This window comes from Liolophura sinensis, chromosome 12 (genome assembly GCF_032854445.1).
Source record: "Liolophura sinensis isolate JHLJ2023 chromosome 12, CUHK_Ljap_v2, whole genome shotgun sequence".
Lineage (NCBI taxonomy): Eukaryota > Metazoa > Mollusca > Polyplacophora > Chitonida > Chitonidae > Liolophura > Liolophura sinensis.
Genome location: NC_088306.1, coordinates 4,607,354 through 4,632,745, shown reverse-complemented (window position 1 = coordinate 4,632,745; position 25,392 = coordinate 4,607,354).

Sequence of the window (25,392 nt, the reverse complement as noted above, 5' to 3'; positions counted from 1 at the left end):
ACATTTATTTATGTCTTCGTTTAATTGAGGGCGTTTTAAGCACCGTTGGATTTAACCATTCAAGCACGATACCATTATATTAGCTCACTTCCCGAAGCATACATAAATATTTGTTATTCATGCTTGAAAATAACAGCTTTACATTGTTAAGTAGTCAAACACACGCCCCTTCTGCACAAATGTTCCCAGGCTTTTTTTTGCTAAACTATTAAACAACTTTGTACAAGTTCGGATATTTTGGGTGACGGCATGGGTAATGCGAATACAGATTATGGTGGCGACTGGATTCACGCGAACCTGTTGAGTGCCTATCAGCGGTATAAGGGCAAATCAGCTACTGAAATATGGCAGCTTTAGCATGTAATATAATTCTTGCAGTGCAATTGCAGAGCTATGTGCATGCCAGTATAGAACGTATGTACCAAGAAAGATTAAATGCAGAGCGGAATGTACCCAAGGTAAAGTCCACAGCAAAAAATAGCAAATCTACCCCTGTTCACCAGGCGTGCAGCTTAAGAATTGCCAAGTGATAATGCTGCATCTTGGGAATAACAAAGGTTGACAGAATGATCCCAGTGTATTACATGGGTGACCAGTAATAATAACTAACCTGCTGTCTGTTACTTTGCAGCGTTGTCGTTAAAAATACTGCATGAAGCACAAAGCCCGCAAGAATCCAGCCACCAAAGTGTGTCTACACACACTCCCCAAACAACTTATTATTTTCTAACCGTGGCAAACTTAATAAAAACACTTGCTGATCGGAAGTTACGAAAGACCCCAGAGCGCCTGCAAGGTGCTCAGGAACATGTCATTCCCTAAAGGTGACAGGTCTACTCGATTGTGTCTATATAAACTCATGGTACTATGAGCTACATCTTTTTGCTTAATCTCCCTGCCCCCTTCCTCTATTATGGCCGATGTGACTTTCCTATTTACGTTGTGCAGAGCACTCTCCGTAGCTTTGAGGATAACTGCTCCATACCTGTTTTATCTTGGCAGCATGCCTGACCACATGATGGTACATCCCGGTACTAGTTTGCTTATTTCTCGAATTGAGCTTATAATACCACTGTACAGCTTGTGAGATTTTAAGGTCACAAATCATTTGACCCAATGCAGATAACAAAGATATCTGGATATTGGATAGACAGAAAAGCAACATAATCCACTACAGTGTCCAATGGCAGTGGAAAACTACATCTTTTGTCACAGGTTAAGCAGAATCAGTAAAGGGGCTGCAATGCGGTTCTGGTAATTTGAGACACAGCTGCATCTAAGAAACGCTTCTTTTCAGCAGCTAAATCTCCCACAACTAACCAGGGATACAGACTGTCTGACTGTGGGGCTCGTTCTCTGAATCTGCCCCACTCCCTTAGAGAAAAGGAATCACCAGTGAGTTTATTTATGCCTGGAAAATGCTCACTTTTAAAGAGAATATTGAATTGAAAACATTTCATGACAAATCGTCTATGTTCATGACTTTTTTGACTTTCTTTTGTGAATTTATTAACACGCTGCACATCCGCCATGTTGTCAGTGTAGTACAAAATTTTCTTGTTAATAAGGAGTTTGGCCGATTGAACGAGCAAGGGCATATATCGGGAAAAACTTGTTATTTGTTAGACCTGAATTATGCCATTCCTTGGGCCGTTGGTCGAATGCCCATTTTTTTCTGGAAATATATAACGAAGCCGAGAGATCGTAAGCCGTCCGTGCATATGTGAAGTCTAGGAATACACTAACACCATTATATCCCCTGATAAACGACAGCCAGATTTGAAGGCCTACTTCTAGCATTTATTAATCTGCGTCAAGAGACCCTACTTGGAGCAACAGCTCTGCATGCGAATTTTAAAAACCCAACAAGGAACTGTAGCTCTTTCAACTTCACCTTTTTTTACACTCAGCACCGCTCTTATTTTCTTCTGCTTTACCACGTGGAATTCTTACCAATACGTCGATCGTGTCTATTTCAACGTCTAGGTAGGAATTTAAACCAAATAGTACTGCTCTCCTATTTTTAAACCCAGTTGGTCAGAATCACTTGGATTGACAGGCAGCGGCCGAAACGCGGATGCGATATCGGCTTCAGGGCCCCCTGAACCTAATTGCTGATATCATATGAATCGGATAAAGATATTCTGCCCGAGGAAATTTTTAAAAAATTTATACAGAGCATGAATATTTGTTTTCGCAGACTGAATATCTTCTACCTCAAGGTAAAAGTATCTATTCATTCTTTTGCAGCAGCAAGGTTAGGCTAAGCCCTCAAACTTTGAACAAACATGTCAACCTTAATTGGAGTTTTCCCTAAATAAAGCAAATTTTTCTTTACCGTAGTTTTTTAGCAAGAAAAGGTTAAATTTGACCTCTTCTCACACTAAGAGTTGCTTAACAGTCTTTGAAGGTAGGAATTTAGGCACCATAATTGTCCACCAAGGCATACCCAATAGTTTTAAGGTGTCAACCGACGAATTTGAATTTGAAATTGACAAAAATAGTGAAGAGGCACCAAAATCTTGAGACAATGTTTTTCCCCTTTCAACGTCAAAAGGGAACACATTCTCCTTTCCAAATGTTCTCTTTTACAGTTTGGGGAATGTTTGTTCCCAGTGAGTCACAGATACCTATCATTGGCGATGGGGTAAAACTAGTGGCCATAACAAATTTCAGCAGCAAAGAAGAACCAAAATTTATATTTACCAAACCATAATATGTACTTCTACACTCACCCACAGTCGCAGGTTCTGGGAGAACACTGCTGGCTGAAAAAGGTGAGCTTCTGGCTAACACCAACGTGCTCTGGGCTACGTTGTCACTGCAGAGCTCTTCACCCAATACCAAAAGATTTTTGGTATTTTTGACGCCTCCTTGCTTGGCATACGAGCCCTTCATGATCGATGCTCTGGGTATTGCTCGCTTACTCGCCGCTTCGTAGGCGCCGGTTTCCTTCTGCCACTCCTTGTCTCCAGCATGGTGCAGTAGTTGCATTATAAATTCTGAGAGCGGGTCAATCTGAAAAAGTAACAGATTTTTACAAACAAATGGTCAATTACAAGAAAAAGTCCTAAACAACTAATTCATAATGCATAAAGAATTATCAAGAGTTTCTCGCTCGTGATTACTGACTAGCTGTTAATGCAACAGCCCCTGGCATCAAGAAAAACCCTGATCAAAGACAAAGAGGTCCAAATAAAGGGACTCAACTGTCATCTACAGAACAAAATCAGAAAATAAAGTGGGTCAATCGAACATGAACTCGGGTAAACCCTATTATTTACATTTTCAGCGCAGAAAACCGCTGGATGACAGGTGGGAGGCAAAATAATGTTATTTGGCGCAGTATCAAAGTATGACTTTGTTTATATCTGAGATGGTTATACGCTGAAGAGAAACTGTTCTGACATTACAAATATGGATTAAGCCTTTATAAACCTTTATAATCACTTCTTCCATGCAGGTATGACATGTGGTATCGACTTCTCTGTCTGTTATGGTGCAGATACATAGCTGATTTTACAGGACACGTGCATTTTCGTATCTTGCCGCTTCATTTGTGTATGTGTGTATGCTTGGGGTTTTACGCCATATTTTCAGCCGTAATGACGACGAGGAGTCATTAGCTGTGTGTGTACACATATACACATTGGTCTGTCAGACCATCTCCATGCTGCCGAAGTGCTGTTTCCTGGCTTTAACATATCAATGTTGAGCGCCAGCGAGGCAGCAATAAGTACTATTTTTAAAGTCTTTGTTATGGCCCATTCATGCACAAAAGCAATTCCCTTTGTGTCAGTATGCACATACGATAAGTGCATAATCCATTACATTTAAAAATGATTTTTTCTATGGTATTTCACGCTTGGCATCCAGGCATTGCCCTACTTAGATTTCACCTAAACACTGTATAATAAGTAGACTTTAATAAAATACTTTAGGAATTCCCACACCGATAACCAACGAGCAACACTTTTCTTGTTAAAAACAAAAAAATACATCATTAAAGGTGCTGGAAACAATTCAGGGTATTTCCAGAAATGATATTTATTTCTTTTTATTTCTTTGTTTATGTATTTATCTGATTGTTGTTTAACGCCATGCGCACGAATTTTTCCATGAACGTCACGTGATAAGTTACATACCAACTTTTCTCACATGTGATTTACATATATGTCCACCATAGTTGTGCCAAAGACAAGTAGACTCCAATCAACTTTAGACAGCGCAAATAGCCACACAAGAATCGTCGACCCTTCATCGCCACCATGGCCCCCACAAGCAGGGAAAGCGGGGAAATTTACAAATTCCACGTTCAATGGCAGGTTTTAAATGGTTAAGATGATTAAACGGCGCGTGCCTCAAACCCAGAGGTCATGCCGTCTCATGTGATAGCATAGGGCATAGAATGAAACTGTGCATAATCTACGAGCTTTTGCTTTCTTGAGCAGGTGTTACGCATGGTTTATGGCCATGTGGGTCAATTTTAGCTTTGGCATTCCAGTATTTGACAAGAATTAGGATTATATTTTTGCACCTTTATTGTTCTCAAGAGATTAATTGGTAAAATTAAGCAGTGGCCAGCCCATTCAGGACCTTTTAAGAGGTCGCACAAGATATTCATTGCTAATTTGCACACACGTTGTGATCACTCTCTAGGTAAACATATTCATATGGGAAAGTTCGTCTGTTACTTGTCAAAGGCCGGTGGTGTAATAGATCTGTGGTATTTTGCCGTCGTATTACGGTAACAATCATAAGCACGGCACTAAAAAACGGTAACATAACAAAACTGATGGTTTTGATTGATGAAGTATTTGAATAAATGTAAATGATTTTTCGAGAGATGGTATTAAGGCTCTATTACATTGTCGAAACTACCATAACAGAACTGGTGATCTGATTGATGTAATATATTGTTTGTGTGATTGTTTGATGATGGTATTATTATTCTGTTATATTGAATATAACATACATGTACATATGAAAACTGATTTTTACTGGTGTAACATCTGGGTGATCGGTTGAATGATGACAATTAAAGACTCTCAGAAGAGGCCTTAAAAATTGGCCTTCCTCTACAGAACGCTTGCTCTAGTTGAAAAAAAAACTAAAGAATACACGGTTTGCATTTCGGCTTTCGTGAGCATTGTCCGGTCGCTCACGTTTCCGTTGTAAAAAAATTTTTATTTTTCGCTTCAGTAATATATAGAGCTTACCTTTTCGAGAAAGCCTGATGGACATAGACAAAAACACTACAGACGTTTTCGTGAAGGCGGGTGGCTGTACACCCAGGGCAGACGTCTGCCTACTGATAATCCCCAGGTTACATGTGTACATATACGTATATCTACAATATTGCGAGAAAAAATTCTCGGGAAAAAAAGTAAGCAACCTAAATAAACAATAGGCAGTGTAAATAGAATTGATACAAATTGCTCTAACCAATAACAGAATTAAAACAACACGCATGGATGCACCTGAATGAATACCCAGGGAAACTCACTCCCATTAGTCATATTGCCCTACATACAGTGAAATAAATAAATAAATAAATAAATAAATAACCAGTCGTCGGTGGTTTACATCCTGCACACAGGCTCCTCCATCCATCAAACTGACCGCCGCTGTATAAGTGAGGAACTCACAGCGTGACATTAAACGGCGATTAGTCAATCTACCAATCAAGGTTCTCCACTGGTGTTTTAGCCTAAATGTTCTACATTTGCTTGATTAGTGGCTTGACTTTTATTTATTTGATTTATTTATTTGATTGGTGTTTTACATTGTACCCAAGAATATTTTACTTATATGACGGCGGCCAGTATTATGGTGGGAGGAAACCGGACAGAGCCCGGGGTAAACCCACGACAAGACTGTCACATGCTCGAATAGAGAGAAGCCAGCATGATCGCACAGAGACCGTCATGGCTCCGAGAGGAACCGAGAGGCTCCTGGGTAATTGCGCCGCACTGGCGTGCTTATCACCTGACATCTTTCTGACATCTTTCTGTAACTTTCCTGACATCTTATAGTGGTAAGTTAACGGGGGGTTGATGACTCAGATTGTTGAAGTGCCTGCAATTATCATGCCCATGACCAGTGATGTCGAGGGTTCGAATCCAGTTCTCGTCATGCTGGCCGCGGAAGATTTGTAGTTTACCCCAGTAACTCCGGTTTACTGAATCCATAAACTTAAGTGACAAATATAATATATGCGTGAAAACTCTTGAGAACAGCGACAAACGTTGTACATGTATACCCATGAGAATTGAGTGGAAATATTTAGTGACGATCAATCTACATACAAAGAAATACAAAGGTGAACATCGAGAAGTTGTCGGCAAAGAAGTAGGTTTCTGTCCACTTTAGGACTGACACTTGTTGGATGTTGTGTTTATTGCATATAAAGAGAATATACCATTACTATTGTGAGCTAATGGTAGAAGATTACTGCATTCCACTTTAAGTTTATCATTTTTCAAGTGAAATATTTCAATGGATTCTGATTAATTCACCCACCTTATGTTATACCGTCTCACATTTTTGTTGGTATTTCTTTATTGGATTTCGTATTAGAACAAATGCCAGAAAAGTCTCAGTTTAAAACGTTTATGTCCTTCTGGAAGAGTGTCTTTATATTCTAGACTTTACGTGATACTTGATAGTTTTTACCCGGAGTGGTGGGCAGATATGTTTATTGAAATTGTGACGTAAACTGTAAAAAAGTTCTAACCTAAGGCAGATGCTATACATTTGCCTGGCTATTGATTTCGCTGATACCGTAAAGTAAAATGGTGTTCAGTAGGCTTACATTTTTTATGCATTATTTAAGAAAAGAACTATACAACTCTAATTTAGAACAGGGCAGCTTACAGGAGTAGAAAACTGAATTTCCCACGCTTCACAATCCAGTGTAAACGCACCCAGTTATTCAATTTATAAACGAAGATACATCAGTTTGAAATCCTTAGGAAGAAAAATGGGTTAGTTTGATGAAAGGCCTCCAGCAGGCACATTCATAACACTGTTATATTAAATAACACAGTCTTACAGTTCATGTGATAGCATTTTTTATCCTCTCTGTTATTTTCATGCTTGACATGTTCTATAGTGTGCCAAGCACGTGTTTGCACATGTTTTTGCTTATGTATGTATCTTCCCGTGTGTTAGCAATGAAACATACGCGGTCATTCCATGGCCGTAAGGCTGTAAATACCCTAGCCGATGAAAGTGACCGAATGTTGTTGAGGGGTCAGGCGTTTTGCACTCCTTTTTTCTCTGAAAAAGAAAAAAAAAATTAGTTAAATTTAACGGACAACATTTTTGGTGAGTGATTTTCTTATTTATTTGATTGATGTTTTACATGTACGCCGTATTCAAGAATATTTCACTGATACGTTATTAAGGGAGTAAATTACATTATGAAGGGAGTAAGCCGGGCAGAGCATGGGGTAGCCCACGACCATTTGTTGAGTAATGTTTGAATGTATATTATTATTGCAGCAGATTATTCTGTCAAATGTAGCACACACATTCTAGTAATTCAACAAGAGAAGCTGTATGAAACTAATCGGATATTATGTTGAATATAAGAGTATTATATTATAGTAAAATAATCCATTCTATCATCATTTAAACTACAGACTTTCTATTAAAATCAACGGATTATTTTTTTCAGTGTTTAAAAGTTAATGTTTGTAACAGCTAAGTTAATAATTCGAGGAAATCTTGCCCCAGGTTCCCTTAATCAGGATAAAATGCTGTGTCTAATGGTGAAAATATGGTAATATTTCAGACCTAATCATGTAACAGGGAATAATCATGGTCAAATTTCACACCTAATCGTGTAACAGGGAATAACCATGATAAAACTAGACCTAATCGTGTAACAGGGAATAATCATGGTAAAACTCTGCACATAATCGTTTAACAGCAACTACTGGATTAACGATGCTTAAATTTGTGAAAACTGTACGAATGATCCAAGATTATATCTGACCTTAAGAGGTTTTCATTGCATTACATGCCAATATTGGCAGATACATGAGAGAAAACAACAGTCCTCCTCTGTGACATGGAGTTCAGGTGCTCCCGCCACTTATACCAGACGCCGTCCAGGAAAAACCAGCGTACTGGAAACCAGTATAATTGAGGAAAAAGGTGCCAGGCCTCATTCACTTGGTTAAAGCAAGAGATAGTCCTATTGTTATGAAGTCTTTTATATTTCTGGTCTTCGTCTCCTTGGTGTTAACTTTCTTTGGTCCCATGGGTCTTCTTATTGTTTTTCATGTCTTTTTTTAATTGATTTCCTTTTCTGTTTCCAGCTTTTATTCGTGGCCTCCCATGGCGGCGCAGACAGCACGTTTCATTGACCGGTAGAACAGTTCCTGTTCTAGAGAGTTTAGGTGCACTCCGTTGTTGGTTAGAATTTGCTTTTGTGGTCGGATCAGTCCCCTATGTCTCCAGAAGGTGGCCAATTGGTTGTTTGTCAGCTTCATGTTAATTTCATGGATTTTTGTGTTATAAATGTGGACCGAAATTCGCCGAGTTACCTGACGGTAAAGAAGCTGGCTGATGGAGATCCTTGGAATTTGGAATTTCGATTTAAGTGCACCAACATAGTCTAAAATATCAGCGCAAATTGTTGATGCTGATTTGTGGGAGTCGCATCGTTCCCCCCAATGTGGGGGAATGATAACTAGGTCAGGTTTTGTCTCTTAAAGGAGGCTTTCCAATCCTCTAGAGTATCTAAGTGTCCCAACTCTAGCTCCCCCAGTGCCAAAGAACCGAATGTCCTGGCCTGTTTTAAAGTCGATTGTAGAGTTTGGGATCGAATTTCGAAGGATACTATTCTCCAGCCTATGAACATAACTGCAGCCAATAATTAAGATTTTCATCCTTGTTTTTTGCTTCTGGAAAAAAAAATAGAGAAAACAAATACACAAGATAGTTTTCTGATTAGCGAAGGGGTTTTGTTTATAAGATAATGTATATCTTAAGCAAGAAGATATTTGATCAAACAGATACTTAGGAGCAAATTAGTGGTATGGCTACCAATGAAAACTTGATAGAGGGTCTGCCTTCGTATGAACATATACACACTTGTAGATAAATAGAAAATAAATATCAAATAATAAGAAAAGATAATAACAACAAACAAGTGGGCAGATTAGTGAATGGAAAAATATTAATCACTACAGTCATCAACTTCTGTGGCTACATTGTTTTTGTGTGCTGTATTTTTGCAAACCGGTTCATAAATGTTTTATTGGCCCTTAAGATCAAAGTATCGCCGATATAGTCGGGGATAAAGTTGTAGGAAGGAATTATGTGTCTTTGGAATAAACGGCCCTCAAAATCAAGGTATCGCCGTTGTTAGTAAATGTGTTTGTTTATTTCGGAAAATGTACTGTCTTTAATAGTGACGTATTGTTGACCAGAGCAGAGACAGCCCTCCGAATCAAAGTATCGTCGTTGTTGGTCAACAGTGTTTCATTAGATTAGGCTTTTGTAACCCGTCGATTTTATGTATTCTTTTAGTAAGGAGAATATTTGTGCTCTCAGATGTGGTTTGGGGTTAAGATACCCTGAAGGTCAAGCTCACATTTGTAGATTTTCAGGCATTCTTCCAATCGTCATCGTTCTTTACTATGTCTAATACATTGTAGCAAATAGTGCTGTATGGTTTCATCATGCGCTTGACAGGATGGGCAAGTCGGTGAAGAAATTTGGATTATAGTCGCTAGATGTGCTTTGAGCCCTGTTTTCCTTTGTCTCAGGCGTGATATGTTTTTGTCATCTTGGTTATTCAATAATTGGAACGAATTTAATTTTGTAATCTTTCCGACTAATATTTTATGGTACCACCGTCTGTGGGATTCTTTATCCCGTTCCTCTTTCCATTGATTGTTAATTTGGGTATTGATCAATGTATATATTTCAGATTGGCTCAGGGGGACGTCTATATCTTGTTGATATTTCTGTAGGCTCGATTTTGTTGCCTGATCTGCAACTTCATTTTCTCGAATATTAACATGCGCTGGAACCCATGCTAGAGTCAGTTCGAATTTTTGTTTCTGTATTTTGTTAGTTAGCGAGATTATTTCTTGTAGGCGGTCTGGTCTGCTCTCAGATTTGAAGTTTTGGATGGAAACTAATCCGCTGAGGGAGTCGCTTAGTATGGCTACTCGGCTTGGTTTGTTCTCAAGAATCAATTGAGTGCGGCGTAATACAACAATTAAAAAAATAAATAAATAAACTTGAACCGGCATTGCCCTCTACATTGGCGGGCCTTGATTCTACAACAAATGAACGACTGTCTGGAGGGGTGGGAGAGTAAACACTCTGTTCTTCAGTCCTGGTATGTATACCTAATTTGGCGCAAGGGAAAAGGGGAAACCCAATGTCTATAATTAGGATGTAAAGTTCAGTAAAGGTGTTGAAAACTATTGTTAACAAGACTTTTATTAATAGGAATATCGAAGCGAAACAACAACAATGCCAGCACGTGAACGTACAGTACAAGCTAGGCTAATCCAGAGATCGACTAAACCTGCTTCTGCAAATGAATTTGGTAGCATTCAGAACTGTTCATAGTCTGAGTGTATTATGACGAAAGGTAACTGGACGAATAATCGAAAACTATACTGATGATTTCATTTATTTCCGTTGTTTAGTTAGTAGGCCTACTAACTAATAGTGCCACTTCAGTGCCGCCACAGTAATTCGTGAAGTTTTGAACTTGCCATTCAAATTTGATGTTGTATTTAACGTGACAAACGTGACAAGAGTGTTCTACATGTTTCTTTGAACAGTTGTGGTCAAGGATATAAGTGTATGTCTTTCTGAGTAAATAGGATTTCCACGATATGTTAGCTTGAAGCATCCTTTTTTTACAACAGGATAGTAAGTCGATGGACCGTTTTTTACGGTCACTATTATAAAATTGTATCTTTAAACTGCAACTGCATATCTGACGCCAACATTAATATTTCTGCCACCTGCAGCAAAAAAACAATCGCTTTGCGGAAGGTAAGTTTTTTGTAAGTTTTTCGAAAGCCGAAAACGACATAGGCTCACGAGTTGTCTCCCTGAAAACGCTCTTTTGGCAGAGATGATAGGTTTACAGTCGTAAAAGCTAATGTTGACGTCTTGGTTATGTGTATATTTCCATTATTATGAGGATTTCAGAAATGGCACGAAATGACACAAAAGCTGGCGTCAAACAGCTTCTCTACATTCAAACAGCTTTTTTCCTTCTCTACATGTTGGAGACCAACACGGAAAACAGGGTTCCTTCTCTATAAGTTGGAGACTAGTACGGAAAAGTATTAAAAAAACGCAGGTTTCCAAAGGAAGTAAAACATAGATGGAAGATCTGATGGGTCCCAAAAAATTAAAGGTAAAAACCTCTAAAAATCGAAGAAGGAATCACCAAATAGACCGCTTAAAACTATGCGTAAAAATACTTTCAATTATTTGTTTTACATTTTTGTGAACAGAGTTAAAGGCGTTGAAACATTTGAATTCTAAGGTGGGCTTTATGGACCAAACAATCAGAAATTATGGGCCATTACGTCACAAGGAGTTTTTCCAACTTCAGTCATGACATCGAATTTTGGAATAATGCTCCCAAAACTTTCTTCCATCTTTTGATCATCAGGGAAAAACAGTGATGAGACGTGAGAGTTCTTAGATACCCAGGCCTAGCTGCTTGGGCAGTATGATCATCCCAGTCTGGACGTTTGTCAGGTACGTGGCGTGGTTTTGTACGAGAACTCTCTATTTCGCCCACACACACACAGCTGCACGGGTGTGCGTGCACAGTTAGTAAGTTCTGTGTTAAACACCAGTCAAAATAAATAAAGAAATCAACCATTCAATCAATCAAATTGATAACGTCACACACGTGCAGTGTCTGCCAGTGTGGGAGTAATTTTTAGCGTCGTCAGATTTTTCAGCTTCTAACATAATTTAGGGTCTGCAGATATTTGTGGACAGAGGGATGAACCGCTAACTTGAGTATGGCTGAATGTTCATGTGTAATTCTTGTAATAAATATACGTGTCACTCTCGTACACTTTACTTATCAATGTCAATTACGTGCCCCTTTTTAATCCTTCCCATTACCCACATATTTGTAAATCGTCCATTAGCACACAATATTAAACTCAAGTCAAATAGGAATTTTAAAAATGTATCAAAACTTAAAACATTTATGGCTTCCTAAACTTTTTATTATTTTTCAAAAATTCCACAATCATAAATTATTCAGAAAATCGTTAAATTAACTTTCCATTTCATGATAATGGCAATATCTCACTTTCTTCAGAAAACATCGCTCGCTTTACGGGACTAGCGAGTTTTATTCGAACCCTAAAATGACACAGGCTCACGAGTTTTCTCCCTGAAATCGCTCTATCGGCTGAGATGACAACGAACCGACATTTTGCAGGTTATCTATAGTGTTTTGTTTAAACATAATTATCGCCCTGCTGGGTGTGTGCAACTAATATGTTAAGATAGAAGGCTAGCCTGTATTGGTTACTCATTTACAAGTATACCCTTGCCAGTTTAGGTCTTATGTATGAGGGCAAAAGCAAAGCTGAGTGTTCGCATGATAACGGGTATTTTAGGTTACTACTTACGACGGAAGAAGGCTTGTTTTAGGCTTAGTCTCACCACTGGTATGCTCGCATGGAACATTTTAATCAGAATTCAGCAATAAAATTGCTTCAGGTGTTGCTTAAAACAATGTTGTTCATTCTTTATACAAGGAGAAAGCATGAGTATATAACATTATAGAAACATTATAGTTTTTGTGTTTCCTGACATCACTTCCTGTCCCATTACTGTGACCACAGTGACCGCAGCATTGTTCAAGGTTTCTGAACAGATTTTGCTAGTGATAACTGGGATGTAAAGCGAACATAGAGAACGACGCATGCGCCGTAAGAAGTGTGAGACAGGATAAGTTGGCAGTTGACCAGTTGATCCGCTCACATGCATCAAGCTAAACTAAATTCAGGTCTGCTTTTCACACCTTACACACCTGTCCTTTTACGCACTGTTTCCCTCGTCGAATATTTATGTAATATTTATATTCTTGTGTTCTGTTAGTAAACAGTTCATTCTCAAGGACGAACTGGAACACAGGAGAAAAACGTTCCTGAAAATCTTAATCACTGTATTGTGAAAAAAATACCGTCATTAGTTTTCGATCTTCCAAAAACCAAAGTCGTAAAACACTAATCAATAATGTAAATAAATCACAGAAGAGAGGCAAAAATGAATAGAAAACTCTGAACTGCAAAATGTATCAAATGGCAGTTGTTTATGAACTTCACTTCAAACTTTAGCACACACTTTGATTTCGACAAATATTCCACCCTTGTGTACGTTTACATCACATATATTGCAAATAAATACCATAGAGCTTATAATACTTATTATATATATCAAATCGTCTCGAGTAGATTGTAATAAATTAGTAAAATTAATTTAATTAATTTAGCACATTGCTTAGAAATCCGTTTAACCGAAATATTTGAGTGAACGTCCCAATTTTGCCATTGCAATTATTTTTTATCATCCGTAGGGATTTCAAAAAGATGGACGCGTTTTCAAATGTCTATATATCTGTGCAACGCCGAACCGCCCATAAATAAAAGTTTTACCACTTGAAAGAGCGGGTCATACGGTTTTCAAATGACCACCATAAGATGAATCTCCCTGTGCACAGGTCGTTGAATAGAATCACGGCAGTGATAGCTATAGTGAATAAAGACATTCTGAGAGGCGTTTGGGACGAATTCAGCTATAATGTTCATGTTGTACCTGAACAAAGGGAAGGTACACTGAACATTTATTGACTTGTTACATGCAGTACAACTTGATCAATCATTAAACGATTTGTAAACTTTAGTGTAATTGACACATGTCGCCATCATGAAATATACATGAGCTATTATATTTGAAACAGCCTGTATGATATAAACAAATGCATGTTTGCAGTTAAAGTGTAGATGCAAACCTCATTTATAAGTAATGTTGAGGGTGTATTTATATTGAGGGTTAACAAGATTTAATGTTTTGGGTTTTGTTCTCAAAACGGTGCAAATGATAATTACCACAGAAATTAGCAATGGTCGTTTCAGTATTTAGATGAGGTAACTGCAACCGCATATCTGAAGCCAACATAATTATCTTCGCCAAATGCAGCAAAAACCAATCGGTTTGCGGGACTCGTAAGTTTTTTGAAAGGCAAAAACGACACAGGCTCACAAGTTATCTCCCTGTAAACGCTCTTTTGGCAGAGATGATAAGTAATGCACCCTCTTCCTGGTGTCTGTCAGGCGGGCATTTGTCGTCGTAGGGCATTGTTTTTCCTTTGATATTTTGTCTGCGATCACATTTCTGAAGGTTACCATCGTAAAAGCCATTGTCGTATTGACGACTTGATTAGATCTATTTTTCCGTTTTTGTGAGAATGGCATAGGAATGGCATAAAATGGCACGAAAGCAGACCTCACCTTTTTTGCTGACAGTACCTCTTTGTTTTGGCCAGTTACTATGTGACATTGGAACAAATCTTTGTATTTGCAGCAAGGAACGTTTACTTATGGCGACAAGTCTTGCGCGCGGCGCAGTGACCCAGGAACCTCTCACTAGCGCAGTCATTGTGATGTAAAGACCAGCTTCTTCTCGCTACCTCTCCGGTCGTAATGGGAAGGCCTGCCGCCTAGCTGGGTTTCGTCCGGGGTCTGCCCGGTTTCCTCTCACCATTGTGCTCGCCACGGTCGTGAAATAGTCTTGACCATGGCGTAAACACCAATCAAGTAAACAAATAAAGATAAAGGAAGACTTGCGTCTGTTAAGGTTTTCTCGAACGGCTCTAGTTTAAAAAATTGCAATATAATTTATTTATTCATGTGTTCAAATGAAAACATGACCTGCGAGAAAATAGTCTTTTCAGCGATTTTATGGCCGGAGTTTCCCAAAATTTAACATCCTGTTCTGCGCGTGCTCAAAATTTGCATGCTCCTTAACTGGAACCTATTTTGTTGCTGCGCATAAATAATAGCTGAAGGATTAAACTTGATTTAATATTCCGCTAACTTTTGTCCCACCTTTTTTTTAAAGAACTAAAGTGAAGGTATGTATTAAAACTTAAAGTTAATACCCATCACAAAAACTAAATGTTTTTATTTGTTTAAATGTTGTAAAATGGTGAGGTTACTTTTTTGTAGTTTTGTCTTTCAACATGCGGAAGATTTGTCTGCCCGCTTTGGTCTTTTTTGTCCAAATATTGCATTGATCCCGATTAAACAAATATTTTTCGAAATATCAAAAATTATTTAGGTTTGTATCTTAAAATTGTATCTTTAGTTTGTATGGGAATGTTAACTAAACTATATGTATCGTAGACACATAAACCTGCCATGATCAGCTGTTGCAATATCATGTTTTGAAAACGTAAACTCAAAACATTTGCCTTCTTTGTGCTTACTTAATAATTTACCCTTACTTAATAAACTTGGTATCATCGTTTTTTCACTACGCGCCGTCGAGTCTTCACTTTATGCCATCGAGTTTTGACTTCCTGCCGTCGTGCTTTTACTTCATGTCATCGAATCTTGACTTCGTGCCGTCGTGTCATTTCACTTCCTGTCATCGTTTCTACACTTCGTGCCGTCGTGTTTAAACTTCGTGTCATCGAATCTTGACTTCCTGCCGTCGTGTCTTCACTTCATGTCATCGAGGCTTGATTTTGTGTTGTTGTGTCTTCACTTAGTGTCATTGTTTCTTCACTTTCTGTGACATTTAGTGTCGTCGAGTATTTACTTCGTGATATCGAGTCTTTACTTTGTGTCATCGTGTCTACACTCCGTGTGGTAGTGTCATCACTTCGTGTCATCGAATCTTGACTTTTTTCCGTCGTGTTTTCACTTCGTGTTGTCGTGTCCTCATTTCGTGTGATCAAGTCTTCACTTCGTGTTGTTGTGTCTTCATTTTGTGTCATCGAGTCTTTAATTCGTGTTGTCGTATCTTCTTTTCGTGCCATGGAGTCTTCCTTTCGTGTCGTCGTGTTTTCACTACGTGTCGTCTTTTCTTCACTTCGTGCTGTCGTGTCCTCATTTTGTGTCATCGAGTGTTGACTTCCTGCCGTCGTGTTTTCACTTCGTGTCATCGATCCTTCCCTTCGTGTTAACGTGTCCTCTTTTAGTGTCATCGACTCTTTATTTCGTGTTGTCGTGTCTTCACTTCGTCTCATCGTTTCTTTACTTCGTGCCATCGAGTCCTCACTTTGTGTCATCGAATCTTGACTTTTTGCCGTCGTGTTTTTACTTCGTGTCATCGAACCTTCACTTCATGTCGTAATGTCCTCTGTTCGTGTCATCGAGTCTTCACTTCGTGTTGTCGTGTATTAACTTCGTGTCATCGTTTCTTCACTTCGTGCGGTCGTGTCTTCATTTTGTGTCAGCGAGTCTTGACTTCATACTGTCGTGTTTTCACTTCGTGTCATCGAGTCTTTGCTTCGTGTCGTGGTGTCTCCACTACGTGTGGTAGTGTCGAGTCGAATTCCTGCCGTCGTGTCTTCATTTCGTGTCATCAAGTCTTGCCTTCCTGCTGTCGTGTCTGCACTTCGTGTCATCCAGTTTTGACTTCCAGCCGTCGTGTTTTTCATTCGTGCCATTATATCTTGTCTTTGTTCTTCTATGCGTTTGCTTCGTATCATCATGTCTTCACCTCGTGCCACCGTGTTTTCCCTCACTGCCATCATTTCTTCGCCTTGTGTCATGCAGTGTCTACATCGAGCCGTCGTGTTTTCGCTTTGTATTGTCATGTCTTCGGGTCGTGTCATCATATCTTCGCTTCGCTACCATGATGACATTCATCACCTTCCATACTTAAGTCAAGAGATACACTTATATCTTCACCTCGGTTGAAGTAAGACGGCAAAACATATATCAATTGAAAGCAGGATGTTCAAGCTTTCTGAAAAGTATCATACTTTATTCATCCGATGAGATTTCGATGAACAAAATGACAATACTGAGCAGATATCTGGTGTAAATTGCGGCATCCATTTTGATCATTTTATGCAATCAATCGGGTTGCTATCAGACTGCGCAACATAAGGTGTGACGTAGTCGTTATCCATTCACTCCATGAAGTGACAGATGGTAACACAGAACTGCTGCAAAAGATAATATACTGATATGTAGTTACGATTCAGTTACGTGTAACCGAATTGCCATTTCTTGTGTCCATGTTTTCATAAAATGGAGCAAAATTTTTCCGAGCTGAGGTACTTTATCGGGCGCCAAAAATAATCAAGTCTGCAAGAAAGAGTTGGTACAATTCTTGGTCTATAATAGGTTACAATGCAGCGGTATCTCTTTAACATTGATTCAGGGGTAACTGTGTACAACTGTGTTGATACAAGTTGTAATAAGGGTGTAAAACCTATCCCTCCTCGCTGGAGTTCCATGCTTCTTGTCATTAGATCTACAAGCAATTTACCATATGGCTTATGTTTGTTATCGACTGGGACGTACATTATACAGGTAAATATATTTTGTCTCAAAATCAACCCCGGCAAAAAACTTTATTTAATTTATTTACATATTTGATTGGCGTTTAACACCGTACTCAAGAATACTAAAGTTATACCATGGCGGCCAGCATATAGTTTAGAGAAAACTGGGCAGACCTGGTGGAAACTCAAGACCACCCTCAGGTTGTCAGAACTTCACACATACGACTGGAAATTCACACATATGAGCTGGACTTGAACTCACAGTGACCCCATTGGTAATGGGCTCTTTCGCCATTGTGCAGCTCTGGTGTACTAACCTCTTGGCCTCGGATGCCCCTATACGTTTATATAGCGTATTGGTAAGGGGATCACCAACCATAAGCTGTCTACTCCATGTTGCCGTCCAGTCCCCAAGAATTGTCAGGGCTGGGGACAATGGCTAATAGAGATCATCGACATTATTGGTATATATTAAGAACATTTATTAAATCAGTCAATAAATCCACAAAAGTCTAATAACACAACGAAATGGGTTTTTTTTGTGTTTGTCAAAGTTGACATTTTACTAATCTTTTCATTCTAAAATAAAGTATCAATTCTTTAAGGGATTCAATTATGTTACATTTCAAGTTTTAGTGAACACGAACACAAAGTTGCTAGTTGAGTGAATGATTGATTATGGCTTAATAATTAAGATTGACTGCCACATTGGCAATATTTCAGTCATATCATGGCGACCGTTAGTTGAACAGCTGTGTATATACGAGTATAGGCTGACGCTAAAAACCGGCAAACACTTTTTCTGCCATTTATAAAAACAGAACAGTTTATGAAACTGAGCTTGAATTTGTTGTCCAACTGTATTTCTTTATTTGCCTGGAAGAAGATTATGGACAGCACATGACCGGGGATTGCTGTGCGTAAATGAAGCCAATTCTGTCAAGGTTGACATCGCATGTGTTGCCTGGAGTATATGTTACTTTTAAGGCCCAGTTTGGACTGAATTCTTGGACCGTGCACACGTGGTACGAACACTGTGGGTGTATGAATTGGACTCCCCCACAAACCTGAGTCATGGCAGGCACTGCCATTACAAACTCAGTAGGAGTTAGTGTACTGCAGGACAAGATGTTCTGAAACAGATATTTTTAGCATAAAAGATTTAGTATTGATTTGATTGGTGTTTCACGTCGTATTCAAATGTATTTCTCTTAGGACGGCGTAAAACATCATGGTAGGAGGAAACCGGATTGAGCTCGGCAGAAACCCACACCCATCCACAGGTTACTGGAGAAAACCGGGCCGATCCCGGGACAATGGCAGGGAAGAGACATTTAACGTAATTGACTGGATTGACCATTAACGCTGTCCAAACATCGTCCACTATATATAGATGTTCTGAAACAGATATTTTTAGCTAAAAATATTTATTTGATTTTTTAGTATTGATTGGATTGGTGTTTCACGTCGTATTCAAATGTATTTCTCTTATACGACGGCGTAAAACATCATGATAGGAGGAAACCGGATTGAGCTCGGCAGAAACCCACACCCATCCACAGGTTACTGGAGAAAACCGGGCCGATCCCGGGACAATGGCAGGGAAGAGACATTTAACGTAATTGACTGGATTGACCATTGACGCTGTCCAACCATCGTCCACTATATATTTTTTCATTCTGTTTCAATATATACCCAATGGTAAGAGTCTGGCTCAAGAAAGAGCAAACAGAACAAAAAAAATCCATGACATAAAACTCCACCCAAAAAACACCTCACTTGCTCCTTGAAACTAGACTTGCGATAAGTCACCTGGCATAAAGCCATGTCCAAGATAAGTACCTGACACAAAACCACATCCACAAGTACCTGACACAAAGCCACATCCAAGGTAAATACCTGATATAAAGTCACATGAACGACAAGTACCTGACATAAAGCCGCATGCAAGATTGACAGGTCGGCTTTTTAAGACAGTCAAGTTGATTGGTGGGGAAAAGAAAGTGAAGTTGTGCTAAGGGGGAATGGATGCCTACGCTTACCACTTCAGGTGGACTCGCAGTTACGGAATGTTCTGTGGCGGAGGGCAGGCCGATTGGACAAGATTCGAAATAAACCTTTCTCAATAACAACGAAAGCTGGAAACCCACGAATCTTAGTCGTGGGCCTGTAAGTGTCTGGGCAACAGTCATCGTCATCACCATCCCCATGGTTACAGCCACTAGCAACAGGAACGCCCTCATGGTCACGCGGTCTTTGTTTGAAAGCCTGATGCAACTCTATGTATAACTATTTCACCTGCGAAAGATATTATTTATTTAATGCATTTAATTATGACTTTGTATTGGTGGAGGAGAGGAGGAGGAGAAAAGTGGAGGAGGAGAGGGGTAAATCAGAAGATGGAAGTGGAAATCACCACACAGCAAGATATCCAAATGTAAGCTTTGAATTAAATCTATGCGTCGAAACAGACATTCTCGTAACAGTCGTCAACCAAGATGGACGTTCCCGGTCAATAATCGGAAAGCCAATTCCCAATTCTCAAATTAGATACTCATCCCAATAACATCTGTGTCAGGCAAAATTCAACAACAAAGTTTTACACTGATTGTGTTCTTAACGGGCGTTTTTGTATGTATGTATATGTATTTATGCTAGGGGTACTACGTCGTACTTACATGTAACAATATTTCAGTCATTCGACGACGAGGCGACATAAGATGCGTGTACCTATACTCTATTATCTTATGGCAAGGGGGCAGCTCATGCCGTCTAAGTGCTGCCGTCACTGAAATATCGCGCTGATGACACTAGAATTGGCGTCTCACGCAATGACTTTATACTGAAATTGACAGTGGACCAACCGGTCCGGTTTCTTTTGTCTTATATTTCAGAACTGAGCGACTACCTTCGTCTAGAAACGCTGGATTAAGTTGAAGTTGATGGTCATTTTTTTAAGGTGGCAGATTTAACGGTAGGTTGTGAATTTGGTGTAACTATTTTCGTTATTTAGGCGGTTCTGTGATTTTTCACTCATTTGCTATTTTTCTCGCATTATCATGAAAGAATTGTTTTCCATAATTTCTAAAAGAATACTAAGTGTAAGAAAGCAATATTTGATGTTTACCTAATTTGTGGAAAACAACAAATTTCAGGTTTTTAGCTTTTTGGGTGTACATTTCAGAAACTTAACATCCATCGGTAAACGGTTAATCCCCTACTGTACACAAGCTACGGTTTTCCTCAGGAAAAGGTAAAAAAAAAAATCATCATACATAAAAAGATAAAAAAAATACCGCAAACAAAATTCAAGAGCCACCCAAGAGAACATTTTACTAACTGTGGATAGCTTCGTCACTTGTGTGTTTGTGTGCATGTGTGCCTGTGTGCATGTTTGCGTGTGTGCGTGTGTGCGTGTATTGCTCGGGGGAAGTGAGGTTAGCAGGTACTATTTAAGCCCTCACATGAACAATTTGATTCGTATCTGGGGTAGACTGCATGAGAACATAACTTCCATACTGTCACCACTGCTCTAGTCTTTACTCTCTATGCTTCAGTCCGTTATATTTTACAGCATCAATTTCTTGAGTTCACTAGTTATTTAAACTGTAATGTATGATTTGAAAATGTATTGGAAGATAAAAAAAAACAAATTGAATAACAACAACAGTTGGCAGAAAGTTACACGCAATAAATTTCCTCGAGATGCTTCTAAAATTTACACCCACGTTGGTTGTGTTAGACAAACTGGATGCGTATGGTAAAGTACCCTGTAGTTTAAGTTCATCTTACCTAGTCTGACACGTTAATAACGAGCGGCACGTCACAGAAGATCTCCGTTAGTCTACGCCGGTTGAGAATCTAACGAAGGCTGCAGATTATGGGGCTATATGTATTTCGCGGCCCTCTTCCACAGATTCTTGTCCAATCAAAAAAACACACAAGCAAAAGTAAGGGGCGGGGCCAAGATATAAAAAGATCAAGTAACTTCAAACATAAATTTATCAAACCATGTACCGGTACAGCTAAACTGAATACAAATCGTGTACGGACAAGCGCACTCGTGTTTATTCCTACGGCATGCACCCAGTATTATCGATTATTTCCATACACACTCGTGTTTCTAAAGCAACATTTTAACAACTGATTCAGCGGTCACTGTCACATTGCCAGACCTATCTACATTGCGTCCTAGCTTAGTTTCGTGTATCCTTGAGATCAGTTGACCATGTTTACTGCTAAGCTTTCGCAACAAGATTTCCAATTCGTTACATTCTCAAATATGGAACTCGGTCCTATCCTGCAAGTTTGCAAGATCAGGTATTTTAGATGACCGGAGACGCTTTATGCAATTTCCCTAATTGGAAGCCGGATTTGAGGTAAATGTTAGACATTTTTGCAAGTCTTTTTTTCCTTTCCCAAAGATTCTTAACGTTTGATTGCTTAAACAATCGAACTGCTATCCAAGTCATGCTGACGAAGACCCAGGTACCGGCCATGCCCCGGAAGCTCTCGTTTTTCACACATGCCTCGGAAACACGCTTTAGGCGATTTGTGTAGTAAGGCGGAAATAATCGCAGATTAATCGTATTTGCGTTATTTTGTTTTGTTGTGGAGATCACATCATGTCCCTTAGTGACAAGATACCACCAGAGCTAAATCCCAAAGCGTTAATAAACTCGCAATGGCTCTGTGCGCTATAAGCATAGCAGGTGCTCTTTAAAAATTCAGATAACTTACGTTTCTCTCCTTTTTTTCCTTTTTCAGACATGCCTCGGAGAAACATTTAGGCGATTTCTGTAGCAAGGTGGAATAAATTACAGGTTAACCGTTTTGTGTTTTCTTTTTTGTCCTTGTGAAAGAAAGTTCAAACTTCGAGCATATGACGTCCTTCAAGGACTCGCAACGACTCTGTGTGCAATAAGCATAGGAGGTGCCTTTTAAAAATTAGATAACTCACGTCTCTCTCCTTTTTAATAATTTTCTGTTTTTTTTTTCACTTTTTTATTTGCGTATCATTACTTCCCTTTATGGCGACGTCCCTGTATGTTTTGACGACAAAATTACATCCATCTTATTTCTTCGTTTAATTGAGGAGCGTTTCATGCATCGTTTGATTTAACCATTCAAGGACGAATCCATTAAACTAGCACATTGCCCGAAGCATACATAAATATTTTGTTATTCATGCATGAAAATAACAGCATTGCATTGTTAAGATGTGGCATAATCAAACACACGTCCCTTCTGCTCAAACGTTCACAGCCTTTCATTTTACTAAATTTTTAAACACAAGCAACAGCAAGCTAATGCAAATATAAATTATGGTGGCGACTGGATTCTCGCGAACTTCTTGAGTGCCTATCAGCGGTATAAGGGCAAATCAGCTATTGAAATATGACAGCTGTAGCATGTAATATAATTCGTGCAATTGAATTGCAGAGCTATGTGCATGCCAGTATAAAGCATATGTAATTTGAGAAACACCAGGTGAAAGTGTTTTCCTGAGAAAACGAAGAAAGATTACATGCTGGACGTTTTCGTGAAGGCGGGCGGCTGTAAATCCAGGCCAGCTGTAAGTCTACTGATAATCTCCAGGTTACATGTGTACATGTGCGTATATCTACAATATTGCGAGGAAACGATATTCTCGGGAAATAAAGAACAACCTGAATAAAGAAAAGGCAGAGTAAATAAAATTAATATGAATTGCTTTAACAATGTAACTGAATTAAAACAACACGCATGGATGCACCTGAATGAATATAGGCGTCATGCTCGACATTCGTATACCATTTGTAGTCCGTAAAAGGCGTTCTAAGATCCATTTCCAAAACAACGCTTAACACTAGCTCCCAACGACAAAGGTATGTAAGAAGTTATATAAATAGGAAATAAAGCCGGTAACACACAAGAGAGAAGCGGTCATCAGTTTTAAACGATCCCGGGCAGGCATTTGATATTCCAGGCATAAATTCCATATCAAAGTTCAAATTCGTGGTCGATGAACAAGTTCCAGGCGAAATAACAATTAAACAAGATATTGCAATGGCGCTTTGATTGCAACTGTTCATAACGGCATCATGCAGATGTAATGAGCATGGCTGCCTTTACGGCCTCTAGCCTCAGATTAAGCGGTATTAGATACAGTTTGAAAATGATGAGTGTTACAGACCTTAACCGAACAGATTGTGATTCAAAAATCACGGACGATTACGTCTTTCCTGTTAATATGTAAGGATCTCACACTACAAGAGGCGCCATCACGTGACATGCTGGTCTGTATAAAAGCTGTCTGCAAGATAGACGGTTACACTCGGCAACCAGCGTCATCTGTGTTGTTAAGCGTCATATGCGATAGATAACAGCGCCGTCTATGCGGTTGATCACAATGCAGATTGCCAGAGATTTTGAACGCTATGTCCATACCTGCCATCGAGAATGTTATACTCATTGTAAAATTTGAGACACTTAGGATGAAGTCGTTTAATGGAATATCCTTGACAAACTAGTTTTTGAACTAACAACTTGTGACGAAGATTAAAGTCATCACAATTTACGCAAGACCTGACAAATGCTACAATTCGAGATATGTATTCGCCATATGCGGTCACCTTTGGTACATTGCTATCCAAATAAATATAATTTACAATATCAAAATTGAAATTATCCCTTTTGTCGTAAAGGCGGTGTAAAAGGAGATTTTGTTCGTCTTTGTGCAGATATACATCCAAATAATATGTACCATGACGTTAAACAGCGATTAGTCAATATACCAATCAAGGTTCTCCAGTGGTTTTTAGCCTAAATGTTCTACATTTGCTTCATAAGTGGCTTGACTTTATTTATTTGATTTGTTTATTTGATTCATGTTTAACGTTGTACCCAAGAATATTTCACTTATACGACGACGGCCAGCATTATGGTGGGAAGAAACCTTGGGGGGTAAACCCACGACAAGACTGTCACACGTTCGAATAAAGAGAAGCCAGCATGATCGCACAGAGACCGTCATGGCTCCGAGAGGAACCGAGAGGCTCCTGGGTATTTGCACCGCACTGGCGTGCTCATCACCTCGTGTAACTTTCCTGACATCATATAGCGATAAGTTATCGGAGGATTGCTGACTCAGATTTTTGAAGTGCCTGCAATTATCATGCCCTTGACCAGTGATGTCGAGGGTTCGAATCCAGTTCTCGTCATGCTGGTTTCACTTTAAGACAAACATTTGTTGGATGGTGTGTTTATTACATATAAAGAGAATATACCATTACTATTGTGACCTAATGGTTGAAGATTACTGCATTTCACTTTAAGTTTAGCATTTTTCAAGTGAAATATTTCAGTGAATTCTGATTAATTCATCCACCTTTATCTAATTCCGTCTCAGATATATTTTTGGTATTTCTTTAATTCATTTCATGTTAGGAAAAAATGCTGTAAAAGTATCAGTTTAAGACTTTTATGTCCTTCTGGAAGAGTGTCTTTATATTCTAGACTTTACGTGATACTCGCTAGTTTTTACCCGGAGTGGTGGGCAGATATGTTTATTGAAATTGTGACGGAAACTGTAAAAAAGTTCTAAACTAAGGCAGATGCTATACATTTGCCTGGCTTTTTGACTTCGCTGATACCGTAAAAAACGATGGCGTTCAGTAGTCTTATATTTTATGTGTAATATCTATGAAGAAAAGAGCTATACAACTCTAATATGAGCAGGGCGGCCTACTGGAGCAGAAAACTTAATTCCCCACGCTTCACGATCCAGTGTAAATGGACTCAGTTATTCAATTTATAAACAAACATACATCAGTTTGAAATCCTTAGGAACATCAATGGGTTAGTTT